Raw genomic sequence first — 15,754 nt, forward strand, 5'->3', positions numbered from 1 at the left:
ACTCTGAAGGCCTTAATACCATGTGAGCATGCTCAAAATCATTAGCATGGCATATCATGCAGGATTTAATTAGACTATTGATATTAAGGACTAATCATTATTCATGGAGTGGTTTTGTGAATGCAAATGTGAACAAGAGTGTGTGTGCAGCAGGTCAATGGCACGCTTATGAAACTGAATCACTCACAGTTGTGATGTGTATGAATGTGTTGGTGTATATGTGTTTTGACTGTGCATTGTGGCTTCAACTGACTGCACACTTCCCTGAGCACAGCAGTAGAGACTGTGGTCCTTGAAATCCCATGTGTCTTCCCATACTCCAATTCAAGGATTGAGTCACTTTCACATTCAGAGGTGAGCATAAACTCTAGCTCCTATATTTTATTTATTTAGTTATAGGAAACAAAAATGAAGTGTTTTCCTTTTTTTTCATATTTTTGCTCTCCCAGGGCCAAGATTTCTAAAGAATAGTGGGAGTAACATCCTCAAAGCACCATATTTCCGGTGAGGATTAAGTACTTGCATTTGAATTTGGTAGAAAATGAAAGACTGCCTTGCCTGCATCAAAGAGCATCCTTGTCATTATTAACTGTTGGGGTAGGAATATGCAGCATGACAAAAGCGAACATTGTCTTGTGCTTTTTTTTTTTTTTTGAAGGTGTCCTCCTCCTCTTTACTTTCAAGCTGCTTATATCTTAAGACCCTGAAAGGGCATTCATGTTACTGTACTAATTGGAGCTTTGTTGAAGTTGATGGTTTATTTGCACTGCAGGAAACAAGCTCATCATTTGTTAGCAAAACTGTTTAAGATGTTACTTTTTTGCAGCAGTGACATTAAAACAACACATATTATGCCCATGTACTGTGTACGCTATAGTTTATCCCATTTCCACAATTAAGCTTTCAAATGTAAAGTGCAAAACATACACACATGGAGCAGTGGTTCTAACTTAATAACTTAACTCACAACTTAGTTTTTAGTTATAAGTCTTATGAAAATAATGACAAAATGTAGTTTTTTTGTAGCATATTAAGCATTCCTAAATTGTGTGTTGCAGAAAACGTGGTTTATTTTACAATACTATGAAAGCATGAAACTGAATTATGAATCCCAACCTGTCAATGTATATACATTAGGATTGGCTGAATAGGTGATTCTTTATTGGGGCAGCAGAAGCTCAGTCTGTAAGGACTTGGACTTTGTATTCGGAGGACAGATTTGAGTCCCATAAGACAAAAATGTTTAAAATGTTGGTGAGATACTAGTCTGCTTGCTACTTTTTGTCAAAGTGACCTTGTGCAATGCAATATTCCCACCAGCCCGTCTCAACAGGTGCAGTACTCTTTGCACATCTTTGCACCTTCATTACTTCCAGCAATCACATAACACCAGCCATGCCACAACTTAGACCTAATTTTAGCTGGTCTTAATTCTGGAGTCTAATTTCTGTCACCAAATTGGCAGGTTTGCACCAGGCGTGTAATAGGAACTGTCATGTCTGCCAAATTTCCAAACACGGTAAACTAGATTTGCCCAGGCACAAAAATGAAGATGTGCCAAGTTTTATGGTGAGCACGCACACACGCTTGTCTAGGAAAATATTTCTTCTCGTAATATGCTTGTATGATTGTAAAGTTCAATCAAAAGTCAATAAATGTGCGAACTAGTTCAGTTATAGAAGCCTATAGTTTTCGTTCTTGTTTGGAACCAAAGAATGTTCTCAAAATAATAGATATTGATTAAACTATAAATGCATTTTTAAGGGGAGCTGTGTCAGGACTCACCGGACAAGAGTATCCCTGCATCTTACAGTGAAAGTGATGCTCCAATTTCTAATCCATTTCACTTATTTTATCTGTTTCCAGAAATGAAGACATATAGAGCGTTTCCTGTAGCGCGTATCCCTTGTTTGAGGCAAAGTGCATGCCATCTTCCAAAGTGTCCAGCAATATTTGATAGATCACTCTGTAATAATTTTGGTATAGCATGAAAATTGCAAACATTCAGCTTAAGCGAGATCTGAGGGCTTTGATTTTCTGTGTGGGGTACCACCCTCTGCAATTCCTTCACTCCCCAAAAGCTGACAGGAATGGATAGGCTCTATTACCGTAGGTTGAGGTGGCCTGTGGCTGTGCTGTAACCGGTGTAATTAATCCATATAGGTCTATCCCAAGGTGCTATCCTTTGTGCAGCTGCTGTCATACAAGCACGCCCTGACTTTAAAAAGATTGTTCCAAGTAATGGATACAGATCTTAGGAGAAGACAATGTGGACAGGACAGCCCTCAGCAGCCCTTTTGTATTCTCGGGAAAAATCCTGATGATGCATTTGGCCAATATGTCTCCCATTAGCACCCATGGAGTATTTTATCAGTCAATCTTGTCTGTCTTTTTTTACATGGTTTGAAGAATCCAATAGTGGACACGTAAAAAGGTAGGAGTGTTTCAACACATTTCATTGACACCTCTTTCTCAGTTGAGAAGCGTGACCCTTTGATGACCACCAGCACTACAAGGTCTGTCTCCAAGATGTTGCATCTTGAAAGGGGGGAACTGGATTTAACCACTAAGGTTAATTAACAATTTAGACATCTAACCTGAACAATATTATTGAGACATGGATGTAATCTTAGTATTTAGAATTGGGGAGATGTTTCTATTTTTTCTGTTTTGTTGAAGCCAACCCCTGTATCTTTTACATTCGAAACAGGAAGGAAGGGGGCGAGGGGGTTGCCAATATATCAAGTGTTGAACCATTTCAGCATGACTTATTCAAAAGGTTACGCTGACATTCTTATTGATGTAAAACAAAAGCATGGAAATGTAATTTTCATATCATTGATGCTGTGGCCATTTGATTGCAAATCTTTTGTCTTGTCCTTGTTGGCCATTTGAATGACAAAATTAAAAACACATTGAGAAAAAGAATAGTAATTCAAAGGCTTCATTGGATTACTAATGTAAATCTGTATCAACGGCACACTTGCTCTGCAAACCTGACAAAATACAATGGCTTGCGCTTTTGTTGGCCATTTCTCCAGGCCACTTCACAAGTCCCTCTGTCAGCTGGAAAATGTCTCCTGTAAAATGTGCTACTTTTATTGATTGTTCTAAATGTTAATGCCTTTTGAGCAAGATATTTTACCATTAAGGCAACAATAAAGCATGGACCATTGTAATGATATTTACCGACAGCTGTTCTCCCATTACTCCCTGGGGGGGATGGGGAAGACATTTATGTGGCCTGGGTAGTTTTGTCTATCGATTTTGTGAAAAAACGGTGGGGGGGGAATGAAAATGTCAAGAGAAATTTTCCTTAACAATGTGTTTTTACCTCTGAGAGTCTACTGCGGATTGGACATTTTACACTGCCAAAATGAGAGTTTGCTAAAAAAGGATTTGAACCACTATTCAGAAATCATGCCTTTCCAAATGGTACATTTTTGCAATACCGCGAGAGTAAATATCATCATCATTCATGAGCTGCATCATTGACATTGAGAATTGGGTTGTATATGATTCAAACTACGCTCAGATGAAATAGTGTGGATAGATTTTCAGACATTGTTCACCATATGAAGAGTTTGATGAGCTTGTGCAAAAAAAGTTCCACTTCATCAAATGAATGAGCTGCTGGAGGAATGTGAGCTGTGACACAACGTAGAGGAAAGCGCTTCCCATAATTGCTTCGTTAAAAACCAGTTGCTTTGTGCGTCCTGGAGTAATTAAGCAGTTGGAATTTTACATTACACTAGTGAAAATTAACAAAGAGCACATCTGGGTGTCCCATAGGTTTAGTCATTAAAAAGCCCATTATTTTTCAAATTACTTTTTCAATCTTTCAGCCCCCCCTAATCTGGAAGAATTTCCCAATAGACAAGTTCCTGTTCTTGTTTTGAATGACTCCTTTAGGAAAGTTAAACATTTAGAGTACGCTGTGAGACCGTGGTGGCGATGCCTTTTTCCACAGTATTTCCAAGCCAACAAGTCAACGGGTTTATAAAAATTGGTACTGCACATATGTATGTATGTTTGTAGTATGTGTGTGTGTGTGTGTGTGTGTGTGTGTGTGTGTGTGTGTGTGTGTGTGTGTGTGTGTGTGTGTGTGTGTGCGTGAGTGTATGTGTGTGTATGTGTGTGTATGCGTGTATGTGCGTGTGTGTGGGGGGGGCTATGTGTGTATGTGTGAACATATACTCACAATATACAGTATATGAACTGTATTTGCAGAATCACAAAGTGTTCAATTGATTGCATATGAATCCCAAAATAATGCAGAGCTGACGCACAAGTACCATCAATATTATTTGTTTACATCTTTCTTAAATCACATAATTAGGTTAATGAATAATCCATATGTCATCCTGAATTATTTGTGTCGTAGGGCAAATTTAACATTTTCCAAAGCGTCTCTCTCCCAAGCAGCTTCACAAAATAGAGTATACATCCATCCTTGAAAAGTCTTTGAACTAAAAAACAAACATTCATGGCTGGCATATCAAAAATGTCTTCTTCAGGGGCCAGTGCTCCTCAAACATCACACACATTTTTACTTCGGTCGCACAAGTACACACAAAGCATACTACTATAAACATGAACTGCTGCTGTATGTATTATATATGTGTGTGTGTGTGTGTGTGTGTGTGTGTGTGTGTGTGTGCGTGCGTGCGTGCGTGCGTGCGTGCGTGCGTGCGTGCGTGCGTGCGTGCGTGCGCGTGCGTGCGTGCGTGCGCGCGCGCACTATACGGACACCTGCATTCAAACTACAGCTCCTAGCTTTTTTGCTGTTCAATATCTGTGGCTCTGGTTTGTCCAAAACCCTTTCGCAGTAAACGTGTGAGGATATCTTTTCAAACTTGCATTAAATCTGTTTTTTAATGTGAATGCCAAATTTGTAAAATATCAATCAATCAATCAATCAATCAATCAATCAATCAATAAGGGGCGGCACGGTGGCGCACCGGTTAGAACGTCCACCTCATAGTTCAGAGGTTACAGGTTCGATTCAACCTCCGGCCCTCCCTGTATGGGATTTGCATGTTCTCCCCTTGCCTGCAGGTGTTTTCTCTGGGCACTCCAGTTTCCTCCCACATCCCAAAAACATGCATGGTGGGCTGATTGAGCACTCCAAATTACCTGTAGGTGTGAGTGCAAGTGCAGGTGGTTGTTCATCTCTGTGTGCCCTGTGATTGACTGGCAACCAGTTCAGGGTGTCCCCCGCCTACTGCCTGATGGGATAGGCTCCAGCACGGGACCCCCGTGGGGACAATCTATCTATTCATCCATTGGGGGGGTTGAAGGAGCAATGGCTTAAAAAGTCTTTTAAAAGTACTTTTTCAAAGAGATCCATTATTTACAGACATCTGAACATTTCTTGGGGTTTTGCAACAGCGATGAAAACTAGCCAAGTCTTTCATCCAGGTAAGACTCCTGACGGATGCTCGTGGTAAAAGTCAGTGATGAGGATAAGAGGAAACTCTGACCATCCTCTCCTCCTCATGATAAATCTTCATCATTGTTGATGATGGTCTGACCTCTGCTATGTGCATTGGGGCGGGGGAGTAGGGTTCTAGTGTGATGTTAAAGCGGCTTGCTCATTAATACAACTTGAAATCCTGTAGGTTCATTCTATCTATTTTCTAGATGCTTTTGACCTTTTTAAAATTGCCACTATGAAATATTGAATGAAAGCATTTTTGAAGCCAATATATAAAATTGTCGCGATCAGTTTGTGTTGAGGCAAAAACCTGCTTCCTCCTAAGAGCAGGGTGAGCCTTCCATGCAGTAATGACAGGCAGCAAAAGGAGTTTGATCACTTATTGGATATCTGAAGCGACCATTTAAGGTCCATTTGTTTACCCTATTTACCCAATTGGACAACCAATTGCGGCACAATGCAGACTTGGAGTGCTGGAGATCTGGCTGGGCTGGTATGCCGGCATAGCTGGGATGCCACTGGTGGGCGAGGGCGGCAGTGCCGTGACTGGTCACTGTCCCGAGCATGACTGGCTGGCAGATAGAAGGAAGCAATCTAGCTAACATAGCAGCGGAGCAAACGCGCAGTGCAAGAGGCCAGAGAGGGTAATCGTGGTCAGGACCAAGCAAGGGGTCAGGACGAGCGATGAGCGAGATGTGGTCAGAAACGGGCAAATGGTCAGGACAGGCGGCAAGCAGGGCTAGGTGGGTCAGTGCACGGATAGAGTTGGCAACAGAAGTCAGATGGAAGAAACACAGTGCGCTTACGACAGGCATCATGGACAGACTGACAATGATTGCTGGGAGCTCGGGTTTACTAACAAGCAGGAAGAGGGTGGTCAACTTGATTGCGTAACTTGATTGCATGGGCGTGGCTGTGAACACCTGACATCAATAGAATGTTCCCGGCTGGGTAACAGGTGACGCAGACACGTGACAGCAATTATATCCGACCATGATTCTATCGTATTTTGTCAGTTTATAAAACAATGATAATCTTGATACCCAGTGTTATGACCACTGTATTTGAACACGTTGAGTAACGGGAATAATATACATTAGCACTCAGATTTGCTGGGGTGTATTGAAATTTGGTAGTTCAGCATTCGCTGTCTCTTTCTGTAAAATGACAGTACGATTATTGATTTCCTTGAGATGTCGAGGTTTTGTATCACAGTCAAACCATTGACTCTAATTATACTGGGATTAATGGTGTGGTAATTGCGACAGTTACTCAAACCACTCGGATGTGGTCAAAATGATTCACGATGAGTATAAACGGGAAGGCCCAATGATGGATTGCCATTGTCAAAGGAACACTTGTTCTCAGAGCCGTCATTCAAATTCACCGCATATGCAGTACATCAACCATTTTTATCCCATATCTAAGACCCAAATACATTATGATCCTGTTCCAATATATATACATATACATTTATATATATTATCAATAAAACACCGTGCTGTAATTATTGCATATATTGTTTTTGTAATTGCATGTTTTAGAATCAAACAGTGGAGACAAAATTGTCCTTAAAAAACCCAAAGCACTCATGCCCTTCAGACATTTGTTTTCTTTCTGTGTTTTTCCAAAGCACACCACTGGTAATTTCTCCCACAAGGTGCATAACTGAAATGTATGAAATAATTAAGACTGTTTTCTCACCATGACGTTAAGCTTATTTTCCATTCTCCAGACGTTGCACTTAATTAAATCGCCCAAAAGCATGAGTCAGCCTCACCTCCATGAAGAATTAAATGGGGGATTTTGTTATTTAAACATTACAATTCCATCGGACAGTAAGATAAAACATGACTACCTAAGCTAAGGGGAAATGCAATGCATTAAAGGACACTGATCTATTCACAATCACAATTGTCTGGATTTCAAAGCAATATTCCTTTAAAACAAATTCAATATTGTCTTCCTGTAAACTGTGGTACTCATAAAACCTCTATAAATAACTCTTTGGTCAATGATGCTGTGAGAGTGGCACTCAGTTTCAGCAGCTCCGGCTCACTGTTTAATTTTCTCATGTTTTCTGCATTGTTTTGGAGGCAGCCAATCGTGCCTCAACGGTCTCTAATTGATCCAGGATGGTGCTGCTTGCCTCCCAACTGAAGCTTGTGGGAGGGAGCATGCAATTCTGGCCTGCCTTGACTGGCTCCCTGTACATTTGAGAGGTCATTTTAAGTGGATTTCTTTCTATTTTAAGATTATTATTATTATTTTTGAATTTTAAATGTTCTCTTCTTTCCCCACCTTACCAGGTCTAAGTGGAGGCTCAGAGGGGATCGAGCCTTTTCCATTGCTGGTCCCTCTCCTTGGAATAACCTCCCACTAAATATCAGGCGAGCCTCCCTGCCGATTTTTAAAACACATTTTTATTGTGTGGCTTTTGACTCAGCATGAGAAGCTGCGTTGTTTTAGTGTTTTATGTTGTTCACAGTTTTTATGTTATTAATTTGTTTGCTTTTGTATGGGTGATTTTTACTCCCATTTACATCAAATCGTATGCAGCAATGGTTGTTCTTAGAGTGCTCTACAAATAAAGTTGAGTTGTTTATCATTACGTATATTTTTCAATGGTATTACCTCAGCTTTCTGGACATGGACGCACAGTGTTTATCGGGTCGGACCCATGCCTTTGTTTACTCAATGCTAACACCATGATGGCTCCCGGCAAGTTATTTGACATTTCTTGTCACTCAACCTTCCTCGTGGGATGAGGAGAAGGGGTTGTTGAGCTAGGTCAAAAAGTTGAATTCATCCAAAGGCATCAAATCCACGTGCAGAAAGCCACAGTTTGTCTTTAGACACAGGTGCTAACTGTGGGAGGGTTTTTACTTTCTGGACCTGGATTTGATTCATTCCCAAAAAGGATGGACAAGCGAGCAAATGCGAGGGACCTTTTAAGGGAATGTGGTTAACAGTACTCTATGCATGGTATATTTCTAAATAGTTGCATATTTTCTGTATCCACAATTGCAGCTGAAACGATGAAAATTCCCCATTGTGGGACAAATAAATTGTATCCAATCTAATTACTATACAGTCAAATTTTAACAAAAAATAAAATGGTTCCACAGTATATTAAGTATGCTTGGTGCTATTGCACTGGACACGTTGATTTGAAAACATTCTTGCCAGGGCATCACTGTTCACAAAAACTGCAGCATGTAGTCTCGCCTTTTTATAAAAGACATCTTTTACCTCATCATTATACAATACATTATACAATATAGAAAGCACAAGCCTGACTTTGACTTGCACAGCCTCTTAACACATGTTGCTGACACACTTGAGCAGCCTCATTGGGGATCAGCTAAAGCAATGGGACATAATGTCATCTTATGCCACTGACAGTGCAGTCTGTCTTTGATATCGACTAACACATAGCAAATTGAATTGCCAACTGAATGTGACAAATTTGAATCAACAGCCTTGATCAGTAACCAGCTTTCCTGGCAGATGAGTGTCTCACAACACAATAGCCCCTCTATCATCAGTGTATAAGTCAAAGACAGACACATACATGCAGCATCAGAGATGGACGCGGCAGAAGATTTAAACTCTCGTTCGATGGAGATAGATCTTAACCCAATTAAGCTTTATGAAGACAGTGAGGACAGGTGTACTACTTCTGTGGTGACTTAAACATTTGTGACAGCACCCTCAAGCAAAGGCTTCAACTTCTGAAAGGACACCCAAGTGTGTTGGGGTTAATTGGATGACCCAATCCATCCCAATTAAAGATTTTAGAGCCCCCCCCCCCCTCACCCCCATGTGTGTGTGAGGAAATTGAAATACGTTACAGATGGCTCTTCCTGTGGGGTTGCTCCAAATAATTGCTGGCAGATATTGTGCGTGTGTGTGTGTGTGTGTGTGTGTGTGTGTGTGTGTGTGTGTGTGTGTGTGTGTGTGTGCGTGCGTGCGTGCGTGTGTGTGTGTGTGTGTGTGTGTGTGTGTGTGTGTGCAGTCTTGCGTGTTTGAGTGGTTGTGTATTTACCCATTGAATTTAAAAATAATTTCAAATATTTGGGTCGACTACAGTGCACATCTTTTGCACTGCCACTGACGAGAGACTTAAGACTTGAGTCTTTCTTACGAATGTTATTTGAGCTGAAGCAAAAAAAAAAAATGCAGACGCTCATGAGCCAGTTCAAAACATGTCACTCATACGGAAAGTGTGGGATCTTGCATAATCCATTGCCTAGCCAAGTACAATTCAAGTGCAATTGCACAGCAGTACCACTCTACGACTGCCAGGATGCTATTATGATCAGATATATTTTTTCATTTTTCAGCAGATCACTCATCTTGGGCATGCCTTGGGCTCTCCCACTAGACATTAGATGTAATGCTCAAGGCACATTTTCTGATAAAATATGTTAATGTGTTTAATCTCAGTTGTTCTCACCTTGTCATACCTGCTCGCAGTTTGCATTTCTTATTGATTTTATTTTCCCAAGTTCTTACTTAATGTTGAACATTAGATTGTCTCAGAGGGAGAGCGGGTCGTCCAGTAACCAGAGGAACCACAATTCCCACTTTGCCCAAGTCATGTGTCGTTGTGTCCTTGGGCAAGACACTTCACCCATCTGTCCTCCAGCGCCACTAACACAGGTGTATACGTAGCTGAGTGTGAATCTTTGGTAATGGTTAAAAGGGGGCATAGCCCATACAAATCTGATAAATCTGATATTATTTTCTTGCCAATGTGGAAACCAAAATATGACTCGTTTTGCGATTGCTATGAAAATAATAAATTTTATTTTATAACAATTCATCGCAGCTTGTCACGATTATGCACATTACCCTTATTTGATGAAAAATACAGTTTAAGAAGTCCCACACAGCAGAAATCCTCAGCCCATCTGTGGTTTTTAGTGTCAAGCTGTGTGACTGGCCGCAGTTCAAAATCCTCATCATTACAATCATGACATCGTTTCTGTACTATATATATATATATATATATATATATATATATATATATATATGTATACAATCCATCCATATATATATATATATATATACACACACACACACGCATAAATTGATATTTAGGACACACTCATGACTGTGTGAATTAGTACTTGATATTCTCATTCGCTTGATACTAGCTCTACCAAAAGTCTTGACACTGTAGTTCTTTGGTTCTTAAGCGATGCACCTGCCATGACATAGAGGAATCCCTCAGTGTGAGAAAGTCGCAAGACTGTTGAATGAGCTGCAGACTTTAAGCTGTGGGCTGAAATGGATCACTGGTAAAGAATTGGAAAAGTCTGCCAATGCTCCCGTAAGAAGACCCGCTGTGGACACAACTGAACACCACTGTGATAGTATAACAGAGAATGCAGCCCAAATGATGAGACTACTGACTTAACTTGACACACTTCATTAAAGTAAAATTGAAAGAAACCCCAATGTACATAGGGAACTGTTTCTGTAAGATTTGTAAAGATCGGGGACAGGAAATTTGAAGGTTTAAGACCAGCTAAGCACTGGCAAGTTCTGCTTCAGCTAAACACCACACCTTCATCTCTTAAGTCTGACTGCCTTCTCAATAAAAGCTGATAGAGACGTCAGCATCAGGTGAGGTTTGTTATGCAATACATAAGCCCAATTGCTTGGGTTATTTCACTTTGAAGAAAAGAAACCACCCTATTGAATCACTACTGTATAAAATACAAATGACATACATATCTGAATGAACACTCAATTGTGCCATTTGTTAGATTAATCGTGGCACTGCCCACCTGTTCATGATACAACGGGGCCCAACATTATGAATTTGGCTGTTAGAATGTCACCGGTTATATTTTGTTTTTGATAACTACAGACAAAGTTTGTCAAATCACAGTCAAGTTGATTTTCGAACTGCTTGACCTTTTCCAATTCATTTCCATCATCTCTCCCAAATGGAACTGTGAAACAAACCATCTGCCAGGTCAATAATAAAAGAAACCATCACAATGAAAGAGCCATTACGTTTGATGAAAGCGTTGGGTATAAAAAGGTGGCAATGGTGTATTAAATTGTCATGTCACTGCTCCAGTTTTTCCACCTCGTTTGGTTATTAAGGATGGACGTGCAAAATGCAACATGTAAAGACACATGTTTCCATATTCCAAATGGACATGTCCACATAATATGTTGAAATAGACACAAGCACACAGGTCCAAACTCCTCAGCGGCCAGCTGCCTTGGCCGTGTTGACACCTCAAGAATTGATTTCCCAATGGCAGCACGGTCCATCAGTTGCCAGAAACATTGGCTTGGACTGTAGTCGCATCATGTTGACACAGAGTGCAATCACTTCTGCTTGCCTGCATTGTTCCTGTGAAACAATAGAAAACATACAGGGCTAGTGAATATCTAAAGGCTTGCCACAGTTCAAATTCACTAAGATTCACTGTTGACCTTTTTTTCCTGAACACCCAAACACAAACTAGATACAGTGGATTAAAAAAGCCCACACAACCTGTCAAACCAAAAGAACACCATCCCTAGTGATTGCATGGTGGTGACCTCATCATGCTATGAGGCTGTTTTTCTTCAATTAAAACTGATACCATTTTAGAATTAATCAGGGCACTTTAAACAGTGGCCAGTGTGTGTTGAGTCCCTTTGAACTGTTAATTCTCAACAGAGCCAGATTGCCACTTATTAAATATTGATTCAGTTGTTTATTTTAACCCCTACATCCATCCACCCCTCGCCCACCAACCAAAAAAATTGGTATCTTTTGGGATTGTCATATAAGTGCAATCGTGCTTATATATATTATGATTATAATGATATATATAATCATTAATATATATAATGATTTTTGCAATATTGTTTCATCATTACCTGCATGAGAATAATCACACTTCAACCATCACAAGAGAGACATTCTCTCAAATGGGAATATTTGGATATTTTGTAAATAAGTGTCTTTGGGATAATTGCACGCTTAATGTTTGTTAGCTCAACGCTGCAAATTATGAGATACCTACCTGATTTTAAATGTCTGTGACGGTAAAAGTTGTTTTGTTTTCAAGATGCCACAATACAGTAGGAAATAGTTCATTTTGCAGTACAGCCCCCAGCTTGCTGAAGTGAAACCCCAAAGTTAATTGAAGGCGTTTAATTGATTTTGTAAAGGCTTTACGGTATTCATAAATTAAGTGCCTGTAAAGCCATCTAATATTGGTATTCAATTCAATTACGCCGTGTGCCGTATTGATATTTTGTTACGACAAACATTGTAGCAATTATTAATAGAGACATCCTGCTAGTAATTACAACACTAATTTGGTTATGGAACATTGGGTAAGTATCTGATTTTTCCATTGAGCAGATTTGATTGACCAAACAAAGGCCTAATTATCCACATGTAGGAGGTACACATTCTTTCACAGTCTCAGATCATGGGGTCTCTACCAAAGACTAGCTTAGCCATCAGTACTTCCTGCCCTCTGCAGTGAAAGGCTTTCTTATGAGGCTAGCAGCATAAATACAGCAATTTATTTGGTGTGTGGGTTGAGGGAAAAAAAATGTGCACTGCACACAATGGATGTTTCAGGTGGACACACAGTGAGGGATGCAGATGTTTGCAGTCATCTGCAAAACGGCCTGACCAACATGAATCATTTATTTTTCCCCGGTTGTTCATGCTAATGCAGAGTCATGAGTAAGCGGCTAAGTTTGGCTACGCACAATTGCCCTTGAGTCATAAGGCTAATCAAGCCCTGTCTACGTAGTCAGACTAATAGCGCTTTACATTGCTCAATTCAGTGCATCTACTTCAACACCTCCATTACAATTCTCTCTGTACTGCATCAATCATGGTCTATATCTCCTGCAATGAAAAATGTAATACTGCACAGACTACATATGTCACTGTGATGATTGCAGTGCTTCGAACAGCTGTTGTCTCCAGTAAATTAGTGAGTATATTAGTGTAATAAATGTGCAATTAGTATATCTAATTGAGGGACCAGTGCATTCAACGGAAGCCTAATGACCTTGAATTAACTGCACAGTTTCTAACTGGACACTCCACTAGTTACACCTTATGTTCCAATACTTGCTGATAAAATCCGACCACTGCATTCATTAGCCTGACTTCAAAAGAATGGCAAATATCAAATTGGAAACATATTTTATTAGGGTTGCGGATGAGCTGAAGCCTATACCAGCTGACTTTGGACAAGAGGCGGGTTAAACCCTGGACAGCTCATTACCTAATCGCAAGGCACCCACAACAAAAATGCCAGAATTGAACATAGCATTTCTTTAAATACTTGTCAATTTTCACACATCCCTGGCTGCAGATGTATTGTGCATAGAAATGACTCACAGTATAGTTGTCCTCCAAACCTGGCATTGTGTCTGTAACATTTTGGTTTCTTTGTTGCAAAAATCATGCTGAAGGTTTAACATATTTAGCAGTGTCTTGACGGTGAAAAAATACATAAAAATAAATAGAAAATACACTACATACACATATACAAACTGCTAAATTATTTTTTTCCCCAAATAGCCGTTCAAACTACAGTCGTGATAATGATATGGATGTATATTTTTCAAACAAATAACAAAATAAAGTATTCACAAATTAAGCCAAAACAAAATAGTACATAAAAGGGAATTAGTCAACTTTCTTTCAGTTTCTTATTTTGATAAAGCAAAATCATCAAATAATTTCTTTGAAGGTTTTATGGAAGTAGAGCCAAACATTGTGGTCTGACAGCTACGCAGCGAATCACTGACAGGGCAGTGGTGCAGACTACGGACATACTACCACCTGATCCCAACACTCCTTAGGTACTGAAGGAAGGTCACTTGTTTAACAGTAGGGGAGTAAAATAAAATGTGTGATGAGGAAAGAGGTGGAGAAGTGGTGAGCACACAAAAGTACAATTCTGGACTTGAAGATATGAATATGGAGGAATAAAAAAGTGACATGTATTGAATCGAAAATTGTGAAAGAGAGAATGCAACAAAGTGTGAAAGGAAGGTGGCAAGGGAAATCACACCCAACAGTTGCAAAAAAAAAAAATAGAATAAAAAAAAGAAAATAAGAGAAAGGATATTGGGTGGTGTCACCGCAATAATAATACATTTCAGCAGCAATGGCCATTGGACGAAAAAAAAAAGTGTTTCATAAGGTAGTATGTGTCTTACGGCCGTTGGCAATAGTGCACATTGGGACTTCTTCATAATAAGTCTTGCTAGTTGAGGTAGGGAATAGTGTTCCTAATACAGCAACCTTTTTATCTGGCACACGCTTCAACATGCCAGTTTTCTCAATACCGTCCTAATTAACTGGACAGTCAGAACTTTCTGTATTTTTTTCCAGCTCCAATTTCATATATAATAGCTGGGTTGTCAATACGTTCTGTTCGCTTTGTTCTGGAATGACCATGTTCACACTAGACATCTTGTACCTAGTTACCCTTACAAAAACTGTGTCTGATGGCTTTGGTTCTCATTATAACATCCTGTGATTTGACATAAAGCTTCTATATGTTGTATTGCTGTGCCATCAGAAATGAAAGCTTTGCAGTCTCATACAAAATACTAAAATATACATGGATGGCACAATCTACAATATTGTCAAATAAACCAGAGATGGTTTATGTCCTCATATTCAAGGGAAGCAACCCAATTAACATAGTCATTGTCCATCTGTGGATCTGTTACTTAGTGTGTTACTGTGGAGATGTAGTAGCTTGTTTCTAAGCATGCATTCACTTATCGGTGTGTGCCGAGCGTGTGTGTGACCAAATGTGGCCACATTACCGGTCAGCATTGTGCTTCCTGTCTGCGCTCATCAGTGGATGTGCATGTGCATAATGGTGTGTAATCAGGAGGCCTTCTGAACTTAACAATAAGTCATTAACAGTCAAGACTACTGTGCAGATACCATGATTTTAAAGATGCTCCACAACAGCTTGTGCGGTATGGGCTGATTGAACCGGCGCACTTGAAAGGGGGAGAGAGATGTCAGGTTCACAGCTTCCTGTCGTGGCCCATCTGCCTCGCTTTCTGCTCCTACCGTCAGACTCCTTTGTGAAGAGGAAGAGGTTTGAACTTCAAAGAACAGCATTGCTACCTAGGAGACAGAAACAATTAGAATGGGGTCTGGTGAGCAATGGCGTGAAGGAGTTACACCCGTCAGTTAGAGCTGATAATATGCCACCTTTCTTGCTCACTCAAAAGCCACAATTCCGACGAGTGGCACAGTTCAGTTCAACTCACTGTGGCACAATATAGAATGAACGCCTT

Source organism: Syngnathus leptorhynchus, chromosome 2 (genome assembly GCF_054491065.1).
Source record: "Syngnathus leptorhynchus isolate UIUO chromosome 2, UIUO_Slep, whole genome shotgun sequence".
Classification (NCBI taxonomy): domain Eukaryota; kingdom Metazoa; phylum Chordata; class Actinopteri; order Syngnathiformes; family Syngnathidae; genus Syngnathus; species Syngnathus leptorhynchus.